We start from the raw sequence: 12,573 nt of genomic DNA on the forward strand, positions 1-12,573 counted from the left end.
TTTTATTTTAACATGATGAATAAAATATTTTAAGACAAGGTGTTCAAATATTTTCCAAATAATTTCAGATTGATCTAATTTCTGTGCACTGAGGACAAGCCAGTCCTAGGTTACAAACTGAACTCTCCAATGCAAGATGCATTTCTTCCTTTAGGAGGTGCTATTGTCAGAAGAAAATAAAAAGGTTTCAGTTTTGTTTTTGCATGTGGGTGGGTATTCTGTTTGTAATAATTGTTTGGATACACTATATTTTTAATATGCTAGTTGTGATAATTTCATGCCAAGTAAAAATGTCCATAGTCATATTTTATGTTCCTAAAGTAACAGAATGACTTTCAATCTAGAAAAGACAAAAGAAATGCTAATCTAGCATTTTTTTCAATTTTCCCGAAAATTTCCGTTCCCCCCCTGAAAAAAAAAACGGGTTTTTTTTCCGAGCTTCAAAATTTCCGGAAATTTTACATCTCTAGTCAGGAAGGGGTTCCATTGGAGGGGTCGCTTGGAGAATGCTTAGTAATGTGAGATACTGCTTATTACTTGAAGCAGTAGGTTTATACTCCTCATAGTGATTACTTTACTCAACAAGAACATTATGCCTTGGATCGCACAGATTATATTTATGAGGTGGCAGAAAGTGCTCCAGTGGCACATTTTTTGTGGGGAGAGCACATCAGGTGTGGGAAGTGAGTTCTGTCTTCTGTCTCCTCCTGAATAGGTCACCAGGAGACTTCCATGGAGATAGTTTTGGAGGGTGGCTGTGTTGGAGTGCAGTAGAGCAGCTAGACTTGAGCCCGGTAGCATCTTATAGACCAACCAGGTTTTTGGGGTATGAACGTTTGAGAGTCAACGCTCCCTTGGTCAGGTAGCTGAAAGGCACCCCAAGAACTTTGCTGGTCTCTAAGGTGCTTTCTGGGCTTGGATCCAGGAGAGTTCGGACAGCCAAGATTTGTGTATTTCCTGACTCTGTTCAGAATATTGCCAAACTAACCTAACTGTCTGAACAAGGCGAGACTGCGGGACTTGAGTTCATTCACACATTCAGAAAAGTGGACACACCTCCCTCCACTGGATGGACAGGGACCTAGGATTCTTATCTCACGAAGGTTGCTAAATTTCTGCTCCTAAGCATTTCTCCCGCCATTTACTCAAGCATTGTTCCTCTTCATTCTGACTCCCTTCTTTGCAACACCCCTCACACCTTCTGACAGGGATATAAGGGCTCAGAGATCTCCATTCCTTCTTGTATCTGATGAAAGGAGGGCCAACTCTTGACAGCTTATACTGTGGGAATCTTAAGAGTCTGATAGCACCTTAACAAATAAGATTGAAGGTCAAAGAAGACGGGGACGGCAAAGGATGAGATGGTTAGACAGTGTCATAGATGCAACGAACATGAAATTGAGTGAACTTCAGAGGACAGCAGAAGACAGGAGGGCCTGGCGTGACCTGGTCCATGGGGTCGCGAAGAGTCGGACTCGACTGTGCGAATGAACAACAACAACAAAATATTTCACCTTTTGCCTAGACCTTTTTGGTGTCCTTTTTCTTCTGTAGCTGCTGCTTCCTCTTAATCACATGGGTGATTCCACTCTATCAGGAATTACAGGAACAAATGAAGCTGCCCCTTGGGTCCATCAAGGTCAGTACTGTCTACACAGACCAGCAGCGGCTCTCCAGGGTCTCAGGCTGAGGTCTTTCACCTCACCAACTGCTTGGTCCTTTTAACTGGAGATGCCGGGGACCTGGGACCTTCTGCATGCCAAGCAGATGCTCTACCACAGATCCACAACCCCATGACTCTTCAGGGTTTCAGGAGGAAGAAGAGATTGGATTTATACTCCGCCCTTCACTACCCAAAGGAGTCTCAGAGCGGCTTACAATCCCTTTCCCTTCCCCTCCTCACGGACAGACACTACTGGACTCTTACCAGGCCCGTAATCATGATTGGGCATTTTGGGAGCAGAGCCCACACCGTGGAGGAGCCCTGCCCCACCATGGAGGATGCCAGACCCTCCCAGACCTTGGTGCACCTTGCCTTGTAGGCTTGGGGAGGCTGGGGAAGGAAAGGGAAGCCCCCACCACCACTTCTTGACAGTGTCACTCCCTATTGATCAGCTGTTAGGTTTAACAGCTGATGGGAGGGAAGCGGGGAGGGGCTGGAAGTGATGTCATCGGTGCCTCCCCTCCCATTTCCTGCTGGTTACCAGGTGTCGTGGGCCAGCTTGACCAGCTTGAGTCCAGTGTGGCTGAAGATTCCTCAAGAGACAAGGAGCCACATGCAGCCAGCTGTGAACCAGCTAAAGTTAGTGAATGAGAGATCCAGGCACCTCGAGAGTCATTGCCAGCAGCTGACCTTGACCTACCCAGCAGAGCTCTGAAGTAGCTAAAGAAGCACAGCTGCAGGGAAGTAGCCCACTAGGCTCCCCTTCGTTAATTGGAACAGCAAAGGAAAAAGCTCTGACAAGACTTAAGAACATGCAGACAGAGTGCTTGCCTCTTGACTCGGTGCCAGCTGCTTAATGATAGCAGTTCTGAGTTGAGTGAAGGAGCACCTCCAAGTAGATGGCTATAAACCAGGTTTGTTAAGGAGTGCCTATATAAATTTGGCCTGGAGAATGGCAGAGTGTGGAAGCAACTCGTCACAACCCTGTGAACTTTGGGATTACAACTCTGGACTCTGTCTGCCTCCTGTGATCTCTGGACTGACCTTTGACTCTGCTTTTCCGGACCTGCCTGAAGCTTGCTGATCAACGACCTCGGACTGCCTTGACTCTGCTCTCCAGAACAACCCATGAACTCTGACGGCTGCTAAACCAGTATTTGACCCCTGGACTGGACTCTTGACTGTGATCGAGCTCTGTAGCCTTACTCTGCCTGTATTGCAGGATAGCAGCCCAAAGAGAGGGTAAGCGTCACAGATTTTGTATAAGCAAGTGGCCAAAATGGTTGCTTTGAAAAGTATTTCACTTTGTATAGCAACCAGTTCTACACATTTTTAATCAAATAAACTTGGGCCGTAATCTGGTTTGTATGGAGGGGACTGGGACGGAGGAGGCCTATGCTGGCCTAAATGATATACGGGCGCTTTGATGGCCTTTTTTGATTTCACTTGTGGGATCTCACTTAAAAGGAAGACGGCATGTGTTTTCTGTTGTACTGTGGAGAATAAATTCTTTTGGCTATGGAATACTATTTCCTGCTCGCTTCAGCCCATGCTGAATCGGTAATGAGGTGATCTGGGCCCATGGGTATGAACAACCGTAATTTTAGTCCAAGGCAGTAAATAGCCACTCTGCAGTTGACCAGAACTGTGGCTTTGTAGTGGGACCTGTGTGATGCCGTGATTAAGCCGGCACGTCAACATTTGGCATTTCCACCCACCTTGGGTCCTAAGCCAAATAAATCTTGTTTGGTGGCCAGCATTTTGAACCTTCGGGGATGTCATATCCATTTCACAAAACACGTTGCAATTTGATAGACCGTGTCCAGTTAAATCGTTCCTCGTGCTTTCCAGTAATGTGAATATTGAAAAGTAGAATGCATGGTAGTACCGTGGTCTTGAGCCTGTGTTGTGGATAGAAGGGGAAGGGGAGAAGAGATTGGATTTATACCCCGCCCTTCACTACCTGAAGGAGTCTCAGAGCGGGTTACAATCTCCTTTCCCTTCCCCTCCCCACAACAGACACCCTGTGAGGCAGGTGAGGCCGAGAGAGCTCTTTCAAGGACTGCTCTTGAGAGAACAGCTCTGGGAGAACTTGTGACTGACCCAAGGTCACACCAGCAGCTGCGTGTGGAGGTGTGGATAATCAAACCGGGTTCTCCCAGATTAGAGTCCGCGCTCCTTAACCACTACACCAAACTGGCTGTCAACTTCCAGGTGGTGGCTGGAGACCTCCTGATATTACAACCAGTCTCCAGGCAACAGAGATCAGTTCACCTGGGGGAAATGGCCGCTTTTGAAGGTGGACTCTATGGCACCCCCCAAATCTCCAGGTAGTTTCCAACCTGGAGCTGGCAACCATAGTTGTGTCGTATACAGGGGGGTTGCTCCCCCCACAACTAACAGTTGGGTTCCCAACATTGCCTAGGCAAATGCTGGGAGATTTGGCGGGGGGGGGCTGGAGATGGCAGAGTTTGGGAGGATGTGACATCACTTCTGGGTGCCGCTGAAGGACTTTCACTTAATCTCTATGGTAAAAAACAGAGAGAGTAGTGTAAATTCCTATAGTGTCATTATGGAAGCAATTGTTCGTTTTGCGCCTCAGTTTCTTGAGGGTGGGAGATTAGGGGTGGGGGCGGGGAATTCCCTGTTGTATCTGAGCAATTGGGAAGCCTAGCCATTTTCCTGTGGATTCGATATGTTTTTAGTGCGTGTCATTTCTTCAGACAGGCCAACAGTGGAGCCCACGGACCTTGTCAGAAGGCAGGTGAACCAAAGGTATTCCATGTGCCCCAGAACATGCCCCACCATCCAGGGGTTCTTTAGTAGGCAAGCTGATACGCAGTGTGTTTCTTTTTTTTAATAGTACACTTTGGCCCCGGTCACACGGGCCGGATATCGCGGGGGGGAGGCGTGGCTGTTTGCCCCGGAGCGAACTACCGCGCGGCAGCTGGATCAAACGTCCCGCCCGACATCCCGCCGACGTCCCGTGGTTGGGGGGAGGTGCCGATCATAACCTCACTCCTGCGGCGCGGCAAAGAAGCGGTGCCGCGGGGGTTGTGTTGTTTTTTTTAACCCAAGTGTTCGCATGCGCCGTTGGGTGCTTGTGCGCACCTGTGGAGACTTGACAAAAAAAAAGTTTTCGCGACGGGACATGGGCGGGCGCCGGATGCCACGAGCTAACACCGGAAACGTGATCTGACGCCTGCCCTTGCCCCGCGGTTTCCGGAAACTAGTACCTTGGAGGTACTAGTTTTTTACCCTGCATCTTTGGAGTCAAGCCTCGGGTGAGCCACGGGAGCTCTACGCTTCCCAGATGTGGCGGTGAGATCGCGCCCAGAAAATCCGCCTATCTTCCGTCTCTCTAGCGTGGCTAATGCGCCGTGTGACCGGGGCCTTTATTAGTTTTTAGGGTCTACAGGGGCGAGGGGGGGAAAAGAGAAACAAGATAACAGGTCTCCTGCATGATGTAACTCTTCTCCACATATCATTTCACACTACAAAGAGAGAGACTGTGAAATTTTAGAAGTTCATAAAGGCTATTTCATATTATATCAAAGAGTTCATATCTTTATATTTCTTTCTCATCCGGTCGTAAGAAGGAGTCCATAGTCCAACAAAGTCTTCTTCCATTTGCCCTTGTAAGATCAAAGTGAGTTTGTCCATTTCCACACTTTCCGTCGTCTTCATTATTAGGTCTTGTTCAGAGGGTATTGTTGGAAGTTTCCAAAAAGTTGCAAATAAGATTCTAGCTGCTGTTACTACATGAATGATATCTTTGATTTTTTTTTTTTTAATCAAACTCATCTGGTATAGAAGTCAGTAAAAACAATTCTGGTCGAAAAGGTAACGAAGTCTGCAAAACTGCCTGTATAAATGTATGTACCATTCATAACCCAAAACTTGCATACAGTTTCACATGTCCACCACATATGGTAAAACGTACCTGCATGTTTTTTACACTCCCAGTAACTATTAGACATATTTTTGTACATTTTGGCCAGTCTATCTGGTGTTAAATACCATCTATAAAACATCTTATACAGATTCTCTTTAAATGCAACCAGTATGGTCATTTTCAGATTCACGTTCCACAGTTTACTCCACTGTGCCAGATCAAAATCATAACCGAGATTTTGCATCCATTTGCTCATAGAGTCTTTAACCCCTTCATCTTCAATTTTCATTTGCGTTAAAAATACATACATTTCCTTAATCAACTTATCATTAGATGTACGTAACAATTTTTCAAATGCACGTTGTTCTTTTAAAAAAAACAACCCAGATTTTCTATCTTTAGCATCTGATATGCACTGTGTTTCTTGGAGAAAGGGAGGCCAACCTCCAGGGGGGACCTAGGGATCCCCCGGAATGGCAGCTCATCTCCAGACGACAGAGATGAGTTACCCTGGAGAAAATGGAGGGTGGACTATGGCGTTGTACCCTGTCCTCCCCAGGATCCACCCATAAATCTCCCCCTGGATCTGGCAACCCTGCCCCCAGGGCCAGCCCCAGCTTACTTTGCACCCTAGGCGAGGATCCCTTCTGGTGCCCCCTCCCCCGGTGCGCCCACCATTTTTCAAAAATAAATGTATTTTAAGAAGAATGAAAAACACAAATAATCAAGAAACTCCCAGAGTATGTGGCCGGGTTAAGTTTGGCGCCCCTAAGGGCCGTCCTGCTCTAGGCGACCGCCTAGTTCGCCTAGTGAGTGAGCCGGCCCTGCCTGCCCCCAATCAGACGAGCAAAGCTGTCATGGCGGAGCATGAGGGAGGGGTTGTTTCGTAGATATGAGGGATCAAGACCACGAAGGGCTTTATACTTAACTGACCTGAACTCAGTAAACTGATGGGCAGCCGAAGGAGTGACTGCAGAATCAGAATAGTATGCCTCACACCACCTTGCTCCTGAGACCTAGTTTGGTGTAGCAGTTAAGGAGCACGGACTGTAATCTGAGATTACCAGGTTTGATTCCGCACTCCTCCACATGCAGCTGCTGGTGTGATTTTGGGTCAGTCACAAGTTCTCTCAGAGCTGTTCTCTCATGAGCAGTTCTTGAAAGAGCTCTCTCAGCCCCACCTCCCTCACAGGGTGTCTGTTGTGGGGAGGGGAAGGGAAAGGAGATCGTCAGCCACTCTGAGAAGCCTTCGGGTAGTGAAGGGCGGCGTATAAATCCAATGTCTTCTGATAATAACATTTGGTAATCCAACTCCAAAGCATGCACATATTTATGTTGGTACAGGCAAAACAATTGTAATTGTGTGTGCCACTTCTTAATGAAAGACTCACAACAAGCAGTTGTTTGGTTATGGATTATCAATGTTTATAGTTAGTCAACATGTCAGTGATACATTTCAGGTATACAAATACTGGCTCTTCGTTAATCTCTTGCTCTGAGTTTTGAAATTATTTGATCTCACACACATGAAATAATGCACTTTCAGACCACTTTCATTGTTTTTTGGGAGTGCGTGCAAATGAATTTTCCCACTGGTGGCAGCAGAAAGTACTGTCAAGTCGCAGCCAATTTATGGCGACCCTGTAAGGTTTTCAAGGCAAGAGACATTCAGAGGTGGTTTGCCCCTTACACACAATAAAATCCCGTTGCAAAGTGCACTGAAAGTGCATTATTCAGTGTGTGTGAAAGCAGCAGTAATTTGGTCCTTTAGTACAAAGGCCCTGTTCATACGAGGCGTTTTGGGCCGGGAGGGGGACGGAACGGGGGCGAAGCAAACGGGCGCGATCCCACGGCAACATCTGGGAATCGTTGCCTGCCCGTCCCTGATCCGTTCCTACCGCCGAAAACGCGCAGTAAAGAAGAACCACCTACCTAGGTGGTTCTTTCCAGTAGAGCGCCTCAAGCCAGGCCGTGGGATCGGCCGGCGCGTCCTTGCGTCGGCGCATCCCAGCCCCCAGCCGTACTGCGCATGCTCAAGCATGCGCAGTTCGGCAGACTCCCCCTCCCATCCGACTCTTCCTCCCCGGCATCTGATCATGCCGGGGAGCGCCGCGCCGCGGCTTGGGGGATCCGTCGGATCCCGCCGCGGCGTCTCAACTTTGGTGCGGCTCAGATTAGCCGCAGTTCAGCCGTCCTTTTCCCTGCTGTGTGGCAGGGACCAAAGGCTGCTTTGAGGATCTTAGAGGTTTTTTTTTTTTTTAAGTACTCGTCAGAAAGAGCACATTTTTGCACTTAAACAGGGATCTTTCCTGTTGGTGTGTGTTTCTTTTCTCCATTTCCAAAATGGTATTTTTAAAAAAAGTCTTAATAGAGTGACATAATGTACATAAATTACTTTTCCTTTAGATTTAACAGGAGCATTTCCCTCTACAATATGAATTAGGCTAATTGCGATGCATAAAAGGCCAGAGGCTGCTACCCTACCGCTTGTTGACATCGTTGCCATGAATCAGCCTGTGTGATATCATGACCTTGTTTACCAGTTTGGGTTATTTAAGATGGCACCCCCTTTCAGCTCTGCAGAAATGCAAAGGCCGGAAGGTCTGGAATCCCTCAAACGCAGGAGGGCCTCTTGTTCTAAATATACTTTCCGGAAGGTTCTGCAGTACTTTTTCTGTGGTTGGAGAGAGACCCTGATTCCGCCTCCTCTCATCCCCCCACCCTTTGTTGATAACCTTTATATAATTTTGTCCTTTTATGTGGACAAATAAAATAGGGTCTCTTTTTTTTGGTATGACTATCCCCTTTGCTGCGGAGGATTTACTGTGTAGATGTAATCCTGCAATTTAAACGGGCTAAAAAAGTTCTCCTTGGAATTCTGGAATCTCCTCTTACCAAGCGGCTGAACCGAGGCCCTCCAAAGCTCAGGCGTTTGCAGAAAGCGCTATTTAATTAGAACGGAAAATTGGCAACTTTAAGAACGAGGGGTTCTTCTGCAGCTGCTTTCTTTCTCATCTTCGCGTTACAAGCAAAGGCAGGAGTTGTTTTCCTGCGAATGAAAAAAAAACCCCTGGTTTATGACAACCGAATATCTTGGGTTTTCTGTCTCTGCGCCAAAAAACAAAACGAAAAAGTTTAGAACTGACAGCATGTGTCAGTGCCTTGGTGTCAAGTTTGGAAAATGTGTCTGAGAATGAAATTGACTGAAACTGTGCTAATTGAAGTACTAAATGCTCATATTTTAAGGACGTTTTCCTGTGGCAAAATGCTGGAGTCAACAGGACATGAATGAAATTCTTATGCATTGGGGGGTGGGGGGGTGGATATTATCTGGGACAAGAAAGCATTTAATTTAAGTTCTTGTTTTGTGACAGTGGAACAGATCTTTCCTCTGCAACCCCTGTGCCCTCTGAAAACCTTATCCTGCGGTTAGAGGGAACCTTCAGCATTATTATGGGATGTGACATGCTGTGGAGGAAGGCAGAAATAGTAGCTGCCTTTCCACCTGTGAAATAGCTTAGGTCCCAGCTATTTTCAGTGTTTTATACTGTTCATCATCCCATTCTTTCATATGGTCCACTGAAAAGTATATTTGCTAAGTAATTCGAAAGATCACTCTAAAGGTTAGATTTGCGTTTGCCACATTATTATAATCCTCTGTCTACACCTTGAGTGTTAGTATGGTAGAAAACCGTGTGCCCTTCTTTTCAACTGTGTGTATGGAATTCCATGCATCTTGCTGTTTGTGGAAGCACATGCCCAGTTAACTTATATCTGTGCATAAGGACTTAAAAAAATACTATCAATTCTGCAGGGTGTTCCTCTATTCAAAAATATTGTATTAGCACTAATAATAATAATAATAATAATAATAATAATAATAATAATGATGATGTCTCATTTTGTTCCTGTTGTTGACTGGATCCCCTTTACCTTATATGGTGATGATTTTACATACATATTTGCAGGGCTATTTTGGGGCAGGAACGCACAGGAACGGAGTTCCGACTGGCTCCCAAGTTGGCCACACCCAGCAGGAACTCATTATCATAATAGGCCACACCCAACAGCAGGAACTCATTCGGACTGGCTACAATTGAGGTGTGTGGCCTAACATGCAAAGGAGTTCCTGCTCCAAAAAAAGGCCCTGGGTTTTGACAACAAACAAGGTCAACAGAATAAGAAGCAAAAGGTGGGTGTGGTTGGATGACCAGACTTCTGGTAACATGGGGGTGTGGCCTAATATGCTAATGAGCTGTGCTGTCAGGGTGTGGCCTAATATGCTAATGAGTTCCTGCTGTTGGGTATGGCCTATTATGGTAATGAGTTCCTGCTGGGCTTTTTCTACAAAAAGAGCCCTGCTTGTGTGTGTGTAAAGCTGACTTATGGTGACCCCATGTGGTTTTCAAGGCGACAGACGTTCAGACGTCCTTTGCCATTGCCTTGCCCTCTGCATAGCAACCTTGGACTTCCTTAGTCTCCCATCCAAATACCAACCAGGGCCAAACCTGCTTAGCTTTTGAGATTTGATGAGATCCAGCTAGCCCCTGGGCTTATCAAGGTTAGGGGGATATACGTTTAGGAGAACCCATTTAAAAGGATATTTTCCTGTACATACAAGAACAAAAAGTTTAGAATTGAGCATAGCGGTCGTTTGGTGTTGTTTTCCCCCCCTCTTGGAATCTCAAATGCAGATGTAATTAAAACCATGAGTACTTGCTTCATACCAGGAGTTACTGCACAACGTTATAGCTACACAAACGTTGTTAAAAGGCTTTAGGCCTTACGAAGGTTGCTCAAGAAAGTCAGGGAGTGATTGTGAAGCCTGGTTGCTGCAGAATACAGCTGCCGAGCTTCTAACTTGGAACACGTTGATTTGACTGCATTGCAGTTCTTTGGAAACACTTCCCTTGGTTTCCTGTTTGTTTCTGGGTACAATTCCAAGATCTTGATTCTCACCCTAAAGCTGTTCCCAGCTTGCGACCTATGTCCTAAATGAACAGTTTCTTCTACTATTAACTTGATTATCTATGTATTTGGAAAATTTCTGTGTCGCCTCTCCAGGGAACCAGTCACGCACTCTCAGCCTGACCTACCTCACAGGGTCATTGTGAGGATAAAATGGAAAAGAAGAGAGGGATGTAATCTGCTTTGGGTATAATACAGGGCTATTTTTGGGCAGGAACGCACAGGAACGGAGTTCCGGCTGGCTCCCAAGTTGGCCACGCCCAGCAGGAACTCATTAGCATAATAGGCCACACCCAACAGTAGAAACTCATTTGGATTGGCTACATTAGGGGTGTGTGGCCTAACATTCAAAGGAGTTCTTGCTACAAAAAAAGCCCTGGGTTTTGACAACAAACAAGGTAAACAGAATAAGAAGGGAAAGGTGGGTGTGGCTGGATAACCACACTTCTGGTAACATGTGGGTGCGGCCTAATGTGCTAATGAGCTGTGCTGTCAGGGATGTGGCCTAATATGCTAATGAGTTTCCGCTGTTGGGTGTGGCCTATTATGCTAATGAGTTCCTGCTGGGCTTTTTCTACAAAAAGAGCCCTGGAAATAAAGTAATATTTTTTTTAAGATATGTAAACGGGCAAGAGGCAAATGAGTGCTTAATATTTCACTCTGTTATCATTGTTAATCAGTTACTAACCCAGTAGTGGATAAAGATATTTGCCAGTCAGAAAATATAGACCTAAAACTTGTGTCTCCAGGGAATCGCACATTTGCATCCAAAGCTCAATTTGGGATTAGTGAATTATAGATTCTAGATATATTCAAGCAAATGAGCAGAAGAAGAAGAGAAGAAGAGATTGGATTTATACCCCGCCCTTCACTCGGAGTCTCAGAGCGGCTTACAAACTCCTTTTCCTTCCCCTCCCCACAACAGACACCCTGTGAGGTGGGTGGGGCTGAGAGAACTCTGACACAAACTGCTCTTTTTCAAGGACAGCTGTGCCAGAGCTTGTGACTGACCCAAGGTCACATCAGCAGCTGCGAGTGGAGGAGTGGGGAATCAAACACGGTTCTCCCAGATTAGAGTCTGCACACTTAACCACTACACCAAACTGGTTCCTTTACTTAATAGCTCCAAATAGCTTGAAGGCCATTCCCCCCCACCAACAGTATGCCATGAGTAAAGTCCGCGTTACGAGATACTATTTTTCAGGTATGCATTATGCTATTGCAACCACCATAAGTTGGTACAGTATAATTTTACCTGTAGGCTACTGAATGGAGTTCTGGAACGGGCAGCAACATAGATAGGCTACCCTCCCCCCCACATAAATAAAAACAGGAGGATGTCTGGAAGGGTTGTGCATGTTTAATATGTTAGGCAAATATCGTTTACATTTTTAGATACAGACACTGCATTTAGAAAACGCCCAGAATTAAAAGAAGGCAGATGCTGGCTGTTCAGATCTAAAAAAAGGAACACCACTAGGCAAAAACAACTTACAAGCAAATAAGCAAGTATATAATGATCAAATAAGCATAACAGCAAGTGTAATGTAAATCAAATAAGCATAACAACAAGTATGATATAATGAAATGTAAATCAAATAAGCATAACAACAAGTATGATATAAATCAATAGGCCAAAGTGCAAAGATAATAGAAACAGTCAGAGTCTTCTCTAGCATAGAGGCAATATTAAAGTCCAAATTGGAATGCCAGTCATCAAATTTTCTGAGCCATCAAAAGCTTCTGAGCCATCAAAAGCCGACACGTAATCCGGATGCCTGAAGCCGCGTTTCGAATTGTTCTTATTCAAGTATGGCTGTAATGGGACCCAGTCTCAAAAGCTGGCATGTGCTAAGCCAGAATGATCAGTCAAGGAGGATTAAGGACCCTGTTTCTATTATCTTTGCACTTTGGCCTATTGATTTATATCATACTTGTTGTTATGCTTATTTGATTTACATTTCATTATATCATACTTGTTGTTATGCTTATTTGATTTACATTACACTTGCTGTTATGCTTATTTGAATCATTATATACTTGCTTA

Source organism: Gekko japonicus, unplaced genomic scaffold, assembly GCF_001447785.1.
Source record: "Gekko japonicus isolate JY-2015 unplaced genomic scaffold, Gekko_japonicus_V1.1 scaffold361, whole genome shotgun sequence".
Taxonomy (NCBI): Eukaryota; Metazoa; Chordata; class Lepidosauria; order Squamata; family Gekkonidae; genus Gekko; species Gekko japonicus.